Here is a 17,829-nt window from a genome sequence, read left to right as displayed (position 1 = left end):
AAAGGGATGCAGTGTGGTGTAACTTAGAGGGGTGAAATGTGTTCTAGATCTGACTTTGACTATGCCTTGCTCATCCCCTTTTGATGCGCATCTCATATATGTACAAAGACAGTTGCTGAGCTTGTCTAATATACGTACAATGTATGTATGTATGTATGTATGTACATGTATGTATGTATGTATGTATGTATGTATGTATGTATGTATGTGTGTGTGTGTGTGTGTGTGCGTGCGCGCGCGTGCGTGCGTGCGTGCATGCATGCATGTATGTATGTATGTATGTGTGTATGTATGTATGTTTTCAAATATGGCAACTTGCCTTTTGATTTCAAATATATATTAAGATTAATTGTATCATCACTTTACAATGTGTCTAGTTTGGAAATTGCTATAAGAAACAAGCAATTGTATTGTTAAGGTTGGTTTTACAGTAAAGAACATGGAAAAAGGTATCGTGATAGTTGTTTTGTCATGGTTTGTTTTGTTTTGTGTGCTTATTTCTTTCGTATTTAGGATTTTACTACGTGTACAACCATTTCATAACAATTAATATGGTTTCTTACTTCCATAATATTCTTTTCACATGTAGTGGCAAAATCTATTTTAGTATGATATATTGGTAGATCGCATATGGACGTCAATCTGTCAGATTCGAGATGAAGAGATGTCAAAGAATTTTGATTTAAATTTGAATTCCACCCCCACCCCCCTGTTCAAAATGGAGACTACCTAAGAGTGCTCTATCTGTTGGCTTTATTCAGAGCATAGACAAATGATTCAGTCCGTGTTCAGAGTAAACAAGATCACGGAACGACTGCTACCATTTCTAAACATGGAGTAGGAGTGGCGATGACGTCGAACAAATTGATGTGATTTATATTGTTTGTGTAGTGGAATTGTTACTTTAGAAAGTCATAAGCCAAGGACTATATTGTCGAATCTCGTCTGACATACCGACAACATTATCTATCTACTAAACCTTCAAGGATGGTGTATTTGGAGCTAAAGTCAACATAACACCAAACTGAAAGCAAACTACTTGAAGTGATTTCACCCAACACAATATATAAGGAGTCTCCGGTTCCGAACACAATCAAGTTTTTTTGTGCGATAATCTTGAGAGGAGACACTCGGATTTGGTCGTGTTACAAAGACGAACGAATACTTGACAATCATGAACATTTCACAATCTGTTGGTCTCACTCTGTTATTCGGACTTGTTCTTTTTATAGCAGGTTCGTATTGTTATTACTTCTCCATTTAGGACAATATTGAAAGGTAAATCTATATATTGTATGTTAAGTTGCAAACTTTTACTGTAGACACGGGTGCAAACGGTGCAATGATCACTTCTGAAAATCACCCATTTCAAGCACCCATGACGTTTTATGGAATATTCCATTTCAGGAAGAATGCGTCTCGGCACATGGGCCCAGTATTTTGAAAACCAAATTATCAAAAACATAATGTGAATTTTTTCTCCTCAGTGGTCCCTTTAAAATCGATACTGAAATTTGGTTCTTCTCCACCTTTGTTTATCATTTTTCCATCGAATTGGCATGCATATACTCTATTGTTATCAGCCATTTTGAATATATTTCAAATTGATGCATCTGTAGATCACCTTCTTTATTCAAGAATAATTTTCACAGTGAGAACGTTTTCTCCCGGACCTTCAAATCCATCATAATTTTGACCGAAATACTTGGCACTAATACTACCCGTACACATTATTTTGTTTTTTAAGTAATCTATTTTTCCCTCCATCAGTGTGTGAAATTTTAGCGTTCGTCTTCAGACCATGAAATTTTGTCAAACAGTACTGAAAGCAGACTAGTATAAAAGAGCACGACACCAACCTGGCATAGAATATCGACGTTTGTTTGATTTGTTATACTCTTAATTTGCCTATTTAGTCGACGTTTCTCTTTTATTAAATTAAAACGATGACGGGTTCAAAAAGTGTCAAGTTCCCTGTCTTTTTTTGTATAAACGTTATTCGGATTTGGAATTCATCAAACAACTAAGAATTAAAGGTGGCGCCATTTATATTATTTCATTCAGGTCTGAATTTCTTATTCGCTTACTTCTGATGTACTGTACCGTACACGTTGTTTTTTCCCTTAAACCCCACTAGTAAATATATATGTTTTATTCATCACACGACTGACCTCTCTATAAGGACACCAATTCTGTGGTACAATTTCCTGTGAACTTTAATCTGGTAACTGTGTGATTTTCTATTGATAGTACGTACCACTCGCGATGTCGAATTGATAGTAGCATAGGAACAATTAAGTGTTCGATGCTAGGTATGTTTCCTAAATAAATATTACTAGACTAAGTAGTACAATTCGTCCCAAGTCCAAACATTCGCCGTATTTCAACAAGATATCAAAACTTCTGGTGTGTCGAAAGATATATACCAGTACATGTCAAACGTCAAATTGTAATCACAATGTCCATCCTTGGTTTAGAGTGGCGGCTGAATTTCTTTGTCATCGATCTGCACTGAGATAAGATGAATGATTAGTCGTTCAACTTTGAAAAACAACCAGAGGCTTAGTTACATGAATTCTTTCGTTAAATCAAATATGATAGAGAATCCGAAATTGGAAACCTACCATTGGTTTCAGACGTTTCGTAAATTAATCAATAATGTTTAAAACAAATCTAATCACGAAGAAAGCTAAAACGTTCAGTCTTAGTTCTTAAATTTAACGTCATTTTGCACCATGAAATATTAAAGCTCACGTAAGCTATCGCCAACTATCCACCATGGCTACTTTAGTGTTTTCCGAAGTCACGACGCATGCGTGACCTATGACACGTATCCTCAAATTCTCAGAAGTTGATAATGTTCGTTTGTTTAGGTTTGTATCATCATCATCATCATCATCATCATCATCATCATCAACATCATCATCATCATCATCATCATCATGACTGCTTATTACATTGAAATAAAACAATTGAAACATGAATATTCATATGTTTTGCTATTACATGTGTACGTCATCTGCTGAATGCGTTGAAAGTTTGTACATTGCAAGGAACTTCACTCAACAATGAATTGAAAACAAGTTTAAACCCGAGCTCGATGTTTCTCGGTAACCGAAGATAATATAAAAGTGATGGAATGAGTTGAAAACAACGTTTCTAAATTTCCTGAAGTTGCCTTTAAATATCTTCAGTAAAGATTGGCCTAACCTCTGCCTTTACTATAATCGATCAGTAACGACTGACTTGTGTTGTTTCTCATCAAGTTCAATTCTCTGTTCAGTTTCTCATCAGATGAGTTTCTTTCCGGATGACGCCACGTACGAAGTAGGTCTTGGGCAAACAATTGGTGTCCCTATGTTTTTGAGAAGTGACCGACCTATCCGCGTTAAACTGGGCGTGCGCATTATGGTATCCCGCCAAAACGGTAACCAATCTCTATCAGTCTTAGTGCATCAGCGTTCCCAATGTGAAGACCGTTGTCATGGGAATTACTGCATTGATTACAGTAATGACAGGGGAGATATCGCGATCGTGTTTCTCGTGACAGAAGTATCTGTAACAGACATCGGTCAATATGAAGTTCGAATTCTGGTAACAAGACGACATGAAAAGGTTATTGTGATGGAAGGGATAGGACACTTTCGTTTATTGGAAGATGAATCAGGTACGTGCTAATCACTCCGAGAAGGTCTTTAAGTTGTCATCCAATGTGATGAACGTCCCCATTCTATATTCATGTATATTCATGATGCTGCGACTTAGCTCATGAATATTTGTATTGTTTGTTTGTTTGTTTGTTTGCGTGCATCTGTCTGTCTGTCTGTCTGTCTGTCTGTCTGTCTGTATATCTATCTATCTATATATCTATCTGTATGTGTGTGTGTGTGAAGTAAATCTTCATTCTACCAGAAAAGTACGTGTTAAACAGAAGATGTCTATAAATCAGTACCTAATGCATCGTGTTTCACAAGATCCAATAAAAATACACTTGTCACCTTGTCGAAGCCACAAACTAGCAAAGGTTATAATGTGATAATAAATTGCATAACCTTCCAGATAACTACATGCGAATCAATAGTACGTGACGGACACCTACTCAAATTACAGTGAGTGTCACACTCTCAAAGAACTAAAACATTTAATAAACAATTTGAATAAAACTATATACTGGTTTTTAGTGCCATCTATTATACCAAAGTAGATCCCGTAGGCTCTCTGTGTAAAAGAAGCACAATACAGCCAAATGGTCCGTACATTTTTCATTTGCAATTTATTTTCCAACGATGATGAATTTTTGTCTTGTCTTACAGGGCTGTATTCGGGATCTCCTCCTGTGGATGAATGTGAAGACTAGAAAAGAAAATTATGCCTAATAACAAGTCACACACTTTGACAATTAATTATGTAAGGGAGCGAAATCAGATAATTCTTTCTGTAAGATATATAGTAACAAATTCATTTTTCATTTTGCAGTCTTTGCTGTACCTTTTAAAATTCCTAAGTAATCCATCTCCACAACTTCAGTAAACTTTTCTTAATGAATGTACACTTTACAGAAATCCGGAGGAAACCCATGCCGTAAGCGGTAAACACCCCTTCCATTAACACACACTTGACCTCCATACGTATTCTTTACTGCAATGAAATTATGACGAAATGTGATTTATAATGGCGTCTTACTAACAAAAACCTGACCAATTAATTCGCCAACAATATAATCTCCATTTTGAGAAGTCTAAAGCACTGTATGTATGTATGTATGTATGTATGTATGTATGTACGTACGTACGTACGTACGTACATACATGCGTACGTACGTATGTCTGTGTGTATGTATGTATGCATGTATGTGTGTATGTATGTATGTATGTATGTATGTATGCATGCATGCATGCATGTATGCATGTATGCATGTATGTATGTATGTATGTATGTATGTATGTATGTATGTATGTATGTATGTATGTATGTGTGTATGTGTGTGTGTGTATGTATGTATGTATGTATGTATGTATGTATGTATGTATGTATGTACGTACGTACGTAAGTATGTATGTATGTATGTATGTATGTATGTATGTAAGTACAAATGTATGTATGTATGTATGTATGTATGCATGCATGCATGCATGTATGTACGTACGTACGTACGTACGTATGTCTGTGTATGTATGTATGTATGTATGTATGTATGTATGTATGTATGTATGTATGTATGTATGTATGTATGCATGCATGCACGCATGCATGCATGGATTGTATGTATGTATGTATGTATGTATGTATGTATGTATGTATGTATGTGTGTATGTATGTATGTATGTATGTATGTATGTATGTATGTATGTATGTATGTATGTGTGTATGTATGTATGTATGTGTGTATGTATGTATGTATGTATGTATGTATGTATGGATGGATGGATGGATGGATGGATGGATATTATATTATTCTTGTACCACTCTATGCAATAATATTGAACCTTGTATAGAAGATGTACATTTATAATATGTTTATGTATGTATATGTCACAACTTTTCTCTTTCATACTTACTTTTTTCCGTGTATGAAGAACGCAACTGCTTGATACCTCGATTTTTTCAATAACTTGATTCAAAAGAAAGTATTGTATATTTGTTGAAGTTATTAATTGATATTCTAGCATACGTTGGTGAATTTTAAAATTTAACATGATGAATGTAGGAGAGACAGAAAAAAAACACATTCACTGCGCAATTTATATTGACTGTGTTGTTCATCTAATATATTCCTGGGTTTTTGTTGCACGATTGTTATAAACTACAATGCAATGAGTGCATATCAGTACCTGATCATGAATAAATCAATCTTATGTACAACCTAGTTTTACTTTAAACCTACACTAGCTGCAACTGGGGCATGTTTTCATCACGTAACAATATATATATATATATATATATATATATATATATATATATATATATATATATATATATATATATATATATATATATATATATATATATATTATATTATATATCAGTTAATTAGTGGTCAATGTTATTTGTAGGGAGTGTAGTGGCAAGTGTAAAAGTGTAAATACTTACAACTGCAGTAGCAATTTCGATCAGACTATTGAAAATTGTTAAAATACAAATAATCAGACATACTCATTGTGCATGTTATTCAGTGGTCGATATTATCCATGAGCAGTACAGAAACCAGTTGCAATTATGATCGCCATTGAGGGTGCGAATTTTTGGGTGCGGACCCAAAAATCAATTTGATTTGATTTATCGTGTAGACAGCTACAAAAAATATGTTTACCCACAGGTGATGTTATTGTACCTAACGTTTTTCAAAACGTACCAATTGCCGCTAGTGTAGGCTTTAAGGAATGGTCTATCACTTAAACATGCTAAATTGACTGACTGACCGACTGACTGACTGACTGACTGACTGACTGACTGACTAATTAATGAATATATTGCTGCGTTGGTATATAATGTAGGTCATATAATTTGTTGGGAACATTCGGTTTACTCCTGTTGTTCAACTGTGAACGTAATGATTACTTTTGTTATTGTCATATCAAATGCAATGTCGATGAGGTTTCCAACGTGTATTACTTTTCCTATATTTTATAAAATATTTCATTTTTCCTGGAGAGGAAACAAAAATACATTTGCTTCTAGCGTTGTTTACTCATTAGTTGGTTGGTTGGTTTGTTGGTCACGTTGGGAGGTTGGTTGGTTGGTTGGTTGGTTGGCTGGTTGATAAGTTGGTTGATTGGTTGGTTGCTTGACATGTTAGTTTGATTGCTTGAATTGGTAGGATGAATGGTTGGTTGGTGGGTTGGTTGACTGGCTGGCTGGTCGGTCGGTCGATCGACCGACCATAAACATATAAAATTGTAGCAGGTGTTCTTATTTTGAAATAGATAGGACAATGTCCAATTTGACTTTCCTGACTATAAGTTGACATACTTTGATCATGTTAATTAGTAGGTGAACATACGGTCGAGGACAAATCGTACATATAATTCCAAGATAGAAGATATTGCAACCTAGCGACGCGTAAGTTGACTGAAGTGGTTGCTCCTAGATAACCCCAGCTATTAACATTTACAACATGATCGTAATGTTTACAAATTGTATTTTATTAGAAAACGTGCACTCTTTAAATGATAAAACATACAATTTGTAGACTTAATTCTGCTTTTATTCATAATTATACATGAACACACATGTCACAAATGTTAAAATTTAATTGCGCCTAAAATCAAGCTGTAATTTTGTAAATGCGAAATGTCTACATTCAATTTGTAAAATCAAGATACCAAGGCAACTACAGAAAAAAAATTCAACACATGAAATACTTTGGCCAAATAAAAAAAAAAGTTGTTTGGTTCCGGTTACCCAACCCCACTTAGTTTTTCACGCCGACCCTAAACTTTTTTTTTCACGTATTCGAGAAAAATAGTAATAAAATCGCGAAAATCGAGAAGTCTCGCAAGAAATAATGAGTGCGGAAATTAAACTGACAATATAAAACTATTCTTCCAATCTATAATGGCTGTACATCTGATAGAAGAAGTAAACAACACATACTATTTGGAAACGATGGAAACCTGAACTAGACACTCACACATGAAAACAAAAAATGAAATAAAATATCTACCTACCCCACTTATTTTAAAATTGTAATCGGAACAACACAGTTTTGTACGCCTTGGGGGGGGGGGGGACAGTAACCAGGATATAATGTTTCGAGATTTCTTGTATATATGGGAAAAACACCCTTACACTATATGTACAAATGTTTGATAGTACATTGACAGAATTAAACGATATTATATATAGGTCCTCTATTTCAAACTCCCTTTAAACTTTCTGAATCATCCTTTGTCAATGATTCAATATCCCCTGAAACTCTCCAGCTAGTGTGTAATGAATCTCAACCTTTTTGATATTTTATTTGAGAAACATGGTGTATCAACGCCAATGTTTTATTCTCTACATTCGTGTGTCTACAGATACCCCGTTGCCTAATTATAATCCACTGTCTATACAGACCAGAATGCATATTCAACCTTTGGTACGTTCTTGGACGGCACATAATAATAATACGTTTATTGCTTTACAAGGCCTCCGGCCCATATACAACGTAAGAGATTTACAACAAACTCAAAGTCAAAGTCACATATCAATGCTTCCAATAAATACTAATATTACATTATTTCACTTGTAAGCATCTCTCTTTGTTTAAATGCACTGTATATAAATTTACATAATGATGTTAGAAGTTCAGGTTTGTTTGTTCTCATTAGTCTTATGAATTTATTAAGATTTGGCTCGCTATGAATTCTATTGGGATGTATTTTTTCCTCTCATCGGCGTAGAAGGAACACACTAAAAAAAGTGATATATATCTTCTACGTCACCACTGTCACAAATCTTACAAATTCTATTCCATGGGACAATGAGAAACGAAAATACATACACTTGCTACTGCTATTAGTATGAGAAATTAAGTAATAACTTGAATGTTTCTTTCGTTAAGCCTTGGCGTTAGATAATCCTTCATCGTCATCATGCACGTGACCCTTTTCAAGCGTGTACCGATGAAGCAATGTTTGCACCAGCTGTGAGAACAAATATCGTTCAATAATGTAAATTTCACATAACGTAATGTATGTATGTATGTATGTATGTATGTATGTATGTATATATGTATGTATGTATGTATGTATGTATGTATGTATGTATGTATGTATGTATGTATGTATGTATGGGGTTCTCTCTCTCTCTCTCTCTCTCTCTCTCTCTCTCTCTCTCTCTCTCTCTCTTTCTCTCTTTCTATGCCAAAGTGTGGAGATGTATGCTGCAATTAAACGGTTGCAAGTATAATTTCTTATGGCATGAGGTTATCAATTGTTAACACCGTTTTTGACCACAATTGACAAGTATTGCCCCAAGTGGCGTTCCAACATTATACATATGCATGTATCTGTCTAGTTCTCATAGAATACATTATTCGTTCCTACAAGTATGTAGAATAGAAACGTGCTAAACGACAATTGTGGTCACGGACCACAAACGTTTATTGAAAAGGTGATTTGTAACCTAACAATGACCTCTGAAAAATTGTCCACACCTTTATCAAAAAGAAAGTAAATCCGGGGATGATTGTCGTTGTACATTGAGGTTGCAAATAAATTTGCTGATAGAAATAGATCAGACGTACAGGCAGTCAAGCTAGGTTTAAAGCTCACTGCAATGTACATGTATCAATTTTTCAGCGGCATTGGTGACAGAATACTACACACTCCAATGTTTTTACGAAGTGAGAAGATACATTGTACATTGTATGATTAACTATCTGTGCAATTGAACATTTGCTATCGCATCATTTGTAGTTTTGGAATTCAGATAACTGATGTTCGGTTTAACTAATAATGAACTCTGTGTTCGGTTTTTAATTAAATGATAACTTCATACATTAACCTTGGGCTTGTCTCATTTTGAAAAGATCATGGCGTGTGGCTCGATCGGGGCTGGCAGATACGTTGGGTTAAACGTGACGTTTCCTCATGTATGTTTATGTTATTTCACACAGAAAATTAAAGAACAGCGATATTCGTCTCCAGAATTGGTCCTAAGAGACGTTCCAAAAACTTTGATATGAAAATTACGTTCTAGCTGTGTACACATGCATTGCCCCACACTGAGACTTGTTTTTTAAATGTATTGCTTAAAACTGCTGTTCATTTATACGTAAACAGATAAACTACTTGTCTTTCTTTATCTGAGTGTGCTTTGCTTTGAGACATGGTACCGTGGAACTCAGGTAAATCATGTGTGGACTAATTGTACTTTTACCCAGCGCTTTACTCATCAAGAATAGTATATAACACCCAATGCTGAACAGTTGGGCTTGGCAGCAACAGCAAGCTGTGTACTGTATTACGACTAGACGGCGTACTTCTCGCTCTACTGACTATGCATACCGTAGTTGCTATAACAGCCTATGGCGTACAACCCTCTCTATCAATCAACTTATTTATCAACTTCTTGTTGGTATTCTTAAACCTTTATTTTGAACTAAATATAACTTAGAGAGTTCTGTAATATCTGTATAACTATTGTTGTATATGCATGAATCGTAAACACCCATTATTAAGCAACATACGATGTTCGTTCTAGTATTTTCATGGTTTGTTTTATTTGTTAGTTTCTTTTCTAAATGTTATACCCCTGCCAATTCCCATGGGAATTGTTATATGTTACGTGGTAATAAATACACATATTACAATAAATTGTAATGAAAGATGGTACGGTGTGGCTAGACTATAACTATGTTTCTTACTTCACTATAAATTGCTTAGAATCTTAGATATTCTTAATTTTATCTTAAAAATGGCCATTGTCATGATTTTTAACTGTTTGTGGTACAATGGAAGCCAACCGTACGTTGATAGCAATCATCGCTTGGCTCGACATAAAACTTCCTGAGATTAATACATTTTATATAGTCTGGCACGACAAAAAATGAAGCACCATTGTCAAATGTCCCCTCCTCCCCCTCCCCTCGTCCTCCTCCTAAGGGTAAACTCCGTTATATGCCACACTTAAATGAAAGAATTCGAGTGTAACGTACAAGTCAATACCGAGTTGGTCACACCAGGATAATATAACAAGTCCAGGAATTCAAGTCGTATCCTACTTGTGTTAGATTTTCAATTAAAAACACGTCGTCGACTTGCTCGACAAAACATCTGACTAACGTTGCTACATATTATAGTCTGGCTGAACACAAATAATACCAACATTGCCTATGTTGTTATGTTGGTATTAACTTTACCATCCTACATCGAGGTGCGCACATTGCTGAAAGGTCCCAGTTGTCTAATTTCTTTCTTAAATTTGGCGCGCCCTCAGCGTTGAGTCGGTGACATGTTGATACCAACCAGATGTAACACGTCAATGTATGTTATTTGTTTTCCGATATGTTGTTTTCCATCGTGTTAAATGGTATCAGATATATAATAATTAAAGTAAGCTGGGGTGAATTTCTTCCCATTCGGAAAATTTGGTTGCTCTGTGGATGGGCACATGTCGCACCCCTTTGAAGCAAGACATTTTCCAAGTCACTGTCATCTACCTGATGCTGATGTCTGCTACTTCCCTAGATTCCATCAAATGTTAATGGTTTATAAAGCACTTTCTCCACACTGTACTCAAAGCAGTTTACATTTGTTGCATCTGACACAGTCATATAACGACACAGGAGGTGTTTATGTAGGCTGACATATGAGCCGTTGAGGGCGCGGTCTGATCTACCTTGCCGAAACTATTAGCGCAGGTCCGCACCAATGACGTCATTGCGTCATTATACTTCTTCAACAAATATTGCCAACGGATTTAAAAAGAACATTTCAGCTGATAGACAAAATTCAACAGAGCCTGATGTTAAAGTAAGAGACTATTGTCACATTACAGGAAAATGTAGGGGAAGTGCGCATGCGCCCTATCTTTTTAGAATAACAGATGAAATCCCAGTTATCTTCCACTGCACTACCTTAGAGGCAATGGTAGTCTCTGCATTATGCAAGAATTATCATGACGCTCATAGTTATGCGTGACCTATTGTTATCTTTGAAAGCTCGTCTTCTATGTGTGACTGATTGTGATTTAATTATTGTAACGACCTTACAGTCACATGTTTGAGCTACTTGGGTTTTGACCGTGGAGCATCTCTCCTGGCTCTGGTTTTGGAGTGAGGCCGTGAGGCCGAACTCGCGGGGCTTTGATAAATAAAGTATATTCCAGTTTCACCACATACATCGTCTCATATGCAATGTATCATTTTACTACAATACTTGCTGATCTTAAAAAATTGATACTGACGTCACTAGTTCGGCTATTGGCTACGATTGATTTGGGTAGCAGAATTATTGACAATTAACGTAGTTAGTGCCATGGAAATAGTAAAACTTTAATCTTACTTTGTTTGAATTCAAGAAAACACAAACCCATTCTCAATTATCAAGAAAAAAAAAACAAGTCACGGTACGAATTTTGAAACAAATGACGGAAATGTCAAAATGATATAAACTGATCAGATGAGAACATCTGGGATATACTTGCAAGCAATTGGGGCTTACCGTCAGCCCGTGCACAATATAAGCTGATAATGTTGATGGTGATTTTCCGAGGCATTGCAGGATATATGTGCCCATAAAATCGACCATAATTACTGTAGCTGATAAGAGAAGATATGCCTCTCAAATTATAATGGATATCATTGTTATAGTATAATATTTGTTTATATGGTAACCACAATGTTTGTTTGCATGGCTTAGCCATATTATCATACATTCAAGATAAATCCAATCATAGCACATCAAAATTAACGCTGACTATAATGTATCTGGCTTGGTTTCTGTTTGATTCAATTTACACAATTTCACAAAAAAGTATCATTACTTCGTTTATACTCGGTTTGAGCTTTAGCATTAAGCATTGCCTCATTACTAAACAGCGGTCGCTTTTGATAAATGATGATCAAGTTCTTTTCCAGTTGCCATTGGTTATACTATGAGCATCCTTCTGGTGGCTGCTGTAGCACTATGTACAGTCATCAGCACCCTAGGATAATGAAATAGGCATACACATTTATTAAAAGGACATATTACTAGTGATATACATATACTCAATATATTTAAAATCAAATATGATAAAGTTATATTTTATATATAGATTCAAGTTTAGAGGACCAAACGGCAACGAAATATTACTTTACTATTGTAAGGTCGTGTCATACATAAGCTATACAGGAAGAAAAGGGTCAGATCAGACACTGTGACAATTGTTGCCTGTGTCTGTCTCTTGCTAATGATGATTCATGTACATAGTGATGCAGCGCAATTGTTGCAAGTATCTGCACTGTACAATCTGCACGTAGTGTACCATCGTGATACAGCTATTTCACACATGTTTGTTTTCGTTCTATTAAAATTATGACAGGGACGCTTGCTGTCTTTCATATGTAGCCTTTGTTTAGTAAATCACCCTCAGCAAGAGACAGACACATGCAACGACAGTATTTGTGTATATGAATCATAGTCTGCAACAGACGAGACACAAGCAAACATTGTAATCAGCGCTGAATTTTATTCCCACACAGCTTACTTTCTTCTGCTGTATTTAAAAATATTGTGGTCCATCAATCCAAGATGAATAAAACAACACTGGAAAAACAGGAAATTCTCATAACGCCAAATTCGGTTCTAATTACAATATACAGGCACGCTTTAGATATTTATTTCATAAGGTTTAAATGTCAATACAGGAAGGGAAGTAATGAATTATTAAAATGCAGAAAGAAGAAAGTCTTGTATGAAAACTAACTTACTGGACCAGTACAAGAATCAGTGCACTCAGTATCACAATATCCACACTCCTTGTCAGATACTATGTACTGTCTGAAAACGATTTGAAAAAGAGATTAAGATATTAGCACTGTGATTTAGTACTTATAAATGAGAGTCTTATAAATGGGTTAGATAATACGTTTAAATAACTTTGAACTTCATTTATGTGTATATCATCTTCGTCAATTTCAAAGTATGTTGGCTATTTACTATTTTCATATTGATTTTCACTTAAAATAACAGAGCATTGTGATGTTCACTTCATGTCAAAGATTTTAAGTTGATGTCATGCATAGAGCTTTACAAAACTTCCTGGCTTAAATAAAATCAAAAAGTGGATATGTAAATGTAAGATAGGTCTGCCCAAGTAAATCAATCTTACCTGCCAGCAATTGTTTTCAAATGTTTCAATAAATGTTTGAATACTTACCCCTGGTCAAGTAGACACTGTTCAACACATTCGTCTCCAAGACTGAAATGTTTACATTCTCTGCATTCAGAGGCACCAGGTCCCCAACATCCAACATCTGTACACTCTTCATGACATATAGCTCCTTCACGTTCTGAGAAATTAAAGTCAGTAGTTCAATTATATTTCAGAAATAACGCTGTATGCTATGATATTCTTGATCAGTAATATCTCAATGACTTATACTCAATTACATTTAAACTCGTTAGTTTAGCCTCACTGTGTCCCTTCTTAAATGTACATTTCATCAACATCTATATTGCATTATAGACTAGAATTTTAGCAATCCATATGTATCAATGTAAATAATGACATACCTTACAAGCAAAATACATACATCATAATTCACTCCAGCTAATTAAATTCTCATATCTTTTTCTGTGTTGATATTTTTTTCAAGGAAAACACATGGTTGTTAAGATATATGGTGGATATCTTATTGACTCCATTGATCTGTAATACAAGACTCTGAATGTATAGGACATCCCATGCTAATCTTATGAAAAGGACAATTAAAGTTTAGCTGGCACGGGCATATGACAATTAAGGGTGTTGTAAACGCCAGGAAAATTTCTTTTACGTTTGGGCGAAGTGTGTTTTCCAAAAGGGATAAGAGACTTTGGCTCCTTTTGCTGGCGACACAGTGGCACACAGGCCGATGGTTAGTTGGTATGTAATCAAGCAATTTCCATATCAAGAATCACCTTTCATTTTTGTTAATCGAAAAAACCAAAATGAATTCATCTTGATTAAACATAAGATTTGGAGTATTTGAAGTGTTAATATTTAATCATATTTGTTAGCTTTCATTTCAAGCCTGGGAATAAGTTGACATGGACGTTTTGTCATCAGCACACATACATATACATATTTATCATATCTGTAGCACGACTGAACACTAACAAAATAATAAGCTATTTTGAAAAAAAAGACATTTATAATTGTGTTTACACGTATCTCTGAATACACAAAACTGAACTATTCTTTAAAAGAGACAATACTTACGACAAAATCCTCTCTGTCCATTTTTTTCAACTTTTGCCCTCTGGGTGTTTGGATCAATGAGGATATCATTAAACATACTTTTTCTCACGTAGCACATATACGAATTGTATCTTATCAAAACGTTGCCAGTACTGATTTCTTTCAGAAATACCATTCCCAGGGATCTAAGATGTGTACCCATAATAAAAAGAGCATAACCTCTGCAATGTTCATTTAAAAAAAAAATAGTATTAGTTCACAGACAAATTACTAGTAAAACTGACGGATGTAGAGTATATATAAACGAGTAACATCCTATGAATTAATATATATATATATATATATATATATATATATATATATATATATATATATATATATATATATATATATAATCAAAGTAAGTTGGTTGGAACTTGAGGTGCTAAGTTGTAACTCCGAGTTTCACGCTCAATGCGTTCATCAGACAACTGTCAGCTACTCGTTGTGTTACTGTATTTATATGTGTAAGGTGTGAAAGAATTTATTGGCAGTTAATTGTGTATTGTTTCTATGCATACAAGGGGTCCTCAGATTTGTCAGGTGATGTTACTTTTGAAGTTCGCTATGTAGAACTTGTTTTCGTGTCGGCACTTTGAGATGAGTTCAGATTTTTTGTTGAGAAGTGTTTGTTTGTCGGCGTTGAGGATGCAGAGTTTTTCAGTTAGGCAGAGGTCGCATCGTTTGGTTTCGTTACTGTATGGGCGTGCTCTCTGTGATATAGACCAGTCTACTTTGAACGTTTTTTTATTTCTTTTCAGCTGCCAGATGTATTTCGAAAGTTCAGTGCTGTTTGCGTATTTTTCGTGTCTGAAGGTTAGGTTGTGGTTAATGTATCTTTGTTTGAAGGCATGTTCAGTCAGGCCGATGTACAGTTTGGGGGGTTGGTTGCATTCCTCTCTTTTTACTTCTGCGTTGTAGATTATACTGGTGGTCAGGCAGCTTTCCTGTAGGGGGCATGTACTTTTATTTCGGCAGTTGCAGGATTTCTCTTTGGTCGTTGTATTGTTGTTCGCGATTTTGTTGTTACGTGTTTTGATGATGTTGGCGACGTTTGGCATGCAGCTGTAACTAACTTTCATTGTATGTTGGTTGAAGATCTTGTGTAGGGTTGATATATATATATTGCTGGGCTGCCATAATTAAGTACCACAAAATGTCTACAATTTACAAGTGGACGAAAGGGGCTAAACATAGTACATGTACTTTGTGAATTATGGCTACTCACTCGAATAACTGTTGTCCCGATATAACTTCCAAATTCCTGAATGCACTGAGATCGACTTGATTTGTCCCACTAAAGACGACGACTAAATATCCTGTGATTTTCTTGACCGTACTGAACACCTCCAAATCTGTAGGTTGTATTCCATTAACACCAGACAATGGAGTACTGTAATATATATTTAAAAAATACCTTAGTATGTAACAGTACACAGTCTCCAATGCATTGGCATCTTCAAGGAATATAGCGGGCTAACTACAAGTAAACGAAATTAGGGTTTTGTCAATATATTTAGAAATATATATAACAGATTGAAAAGATTAGACTTACCCATCGAGACTACTCTGAGTGATAATGATGCTACCGTCTATTGTTGTACAATTTCTGAACTTGTTGATATTGTTTTTATCTATCTGATCGATACCTCTATTTGCAATATGGCCAAGTCCTGGGCAAACTGTACAGAGAGAAAAAAGTACGAGTACTCTGTAATTAAAAATATTTACACAAAAAAAATATTTTTACACTTAATTTACACATCGTCATGAAGATTATTTTGCTTTGAAACATCATATTGGACTAAAATAATGCTGTGGGTTTGTAGTACACTTTTTGACCCCCTAATCATTTTGATATAATTTGCATGTAAGTTTTAGACCACTATGAGGTGCTGAATGTGAAATAATTGGTTTACACGTGCTATCCTAAAGTGATACAAATATCAAGGTAAATGACTGCATGATAGTAATTTACCCACACATAATAGCAAACTATACGCACGTACGAAAATAAATGACACACGCATAAAGGTAAATGGTGCATCATAAAAATAAATGACACAAACACAAGGCAAATGATGTACGTGTGAAAGTAAATGACACACACACCGACGCATGTTTGAATATAAATGAGCATAAGGCAAATGAGGCACTATGAAAGTGACGCACAATAAATGTAAATGACATACACACGAAAATGAATGACAAACAGTAAGGTGAAATTTATCCACTATAAGATATGGTGAGAAATTTACACACTGCCGTATTTGTACACATGATAATTGATTCATATCTATGAGGGTGCTTGTCACGTAAGTGAAAATTTGCACATATACTTGGCTAGGTGAAATTTACACGATATCAGATGGTAAGAAATTTACACACCACCGTTTTTGTACACGTGATGAAAAGATTCAATCATGAGGGTACTTTGTTGCTGAATGTAAAATAATTGCTTTGCACAGGCTAACATAAGTGACACACATTAAAGGTTAATGACGCATGCATGAGAGTAAATAACACATACAGGTAAATGGCGCATCACAAAAATGACGCACGCATGAAAATAAATTACCGACATACGGGAAATGATGCATGAGTAAATATAAATGTCACACATAAGGCAAATGACGCATTGTGAAAGTGGCACTCTTATAACTTGTCTTACATGCGCTAACGTAAGTGACGCACATATGAAGGCAATCTGATTAAAATCCGATGTAGATGTCGACTAATCGTTCGTTTTTGTTATTTTACCTCGGTTATTTTGCTTGAATTACCTTCCACGTGCGATACGTGTTTACGTTTTTGTCTTGCCGGCCGCCTCTAAATCTGAACCCAAGCCCATGTTCACTCAGTTCTGATAAGTGATTCACACAACCATTCAGGTAGCGTCTTACTGCAGTACTTTGGACA

At 35.2% G+C, this 17,829-nt stretch overlaps 1 long non-coding RNA gene across 1 annotated transcript; it reads right to left on the bottom strand.

The window, feature by feature from the left end:
• Nucleotides 1-12,586: 12,586 nt before the first annotated feature.
• Nucleotides 12,587-14,916, bottom strand: LOC144453482 (uncharacterized). The gene is made up of 4 exons (XR_013482418.1): nt 14,893-14,916; nt 13,849-13,981; nt 13,400-13,469; nt 12,587-12,633 (listed from the first exon to the last, which is right to left on the bottom strand). It is a non-coding gene; the product is annotated as an uncharacterized LOC144453482 (long non-coding RNA).
• Between the last annotated feature and the right edge of the window lie 2,913 nt (nt 14,917-17,829).

Source organism: Glandiceps talaboti, chromosome 1 (assembly GCF_964340395.1).
Source record: "Glandiceps talaboti chromosome 1, keGlaTala1.1, whole genome shotgun sequence".
Lineage (NCBI taxonomy): Eukaryota > Metazoa > Hemichordata > Enteropneusta > Spengelidae > Glandiceps > Glandiceps talaboti.
Note: the sequence above shows the minus strand (reverse complement) of the source record. Positions and strands in the feature narration are given on the sequence as shown.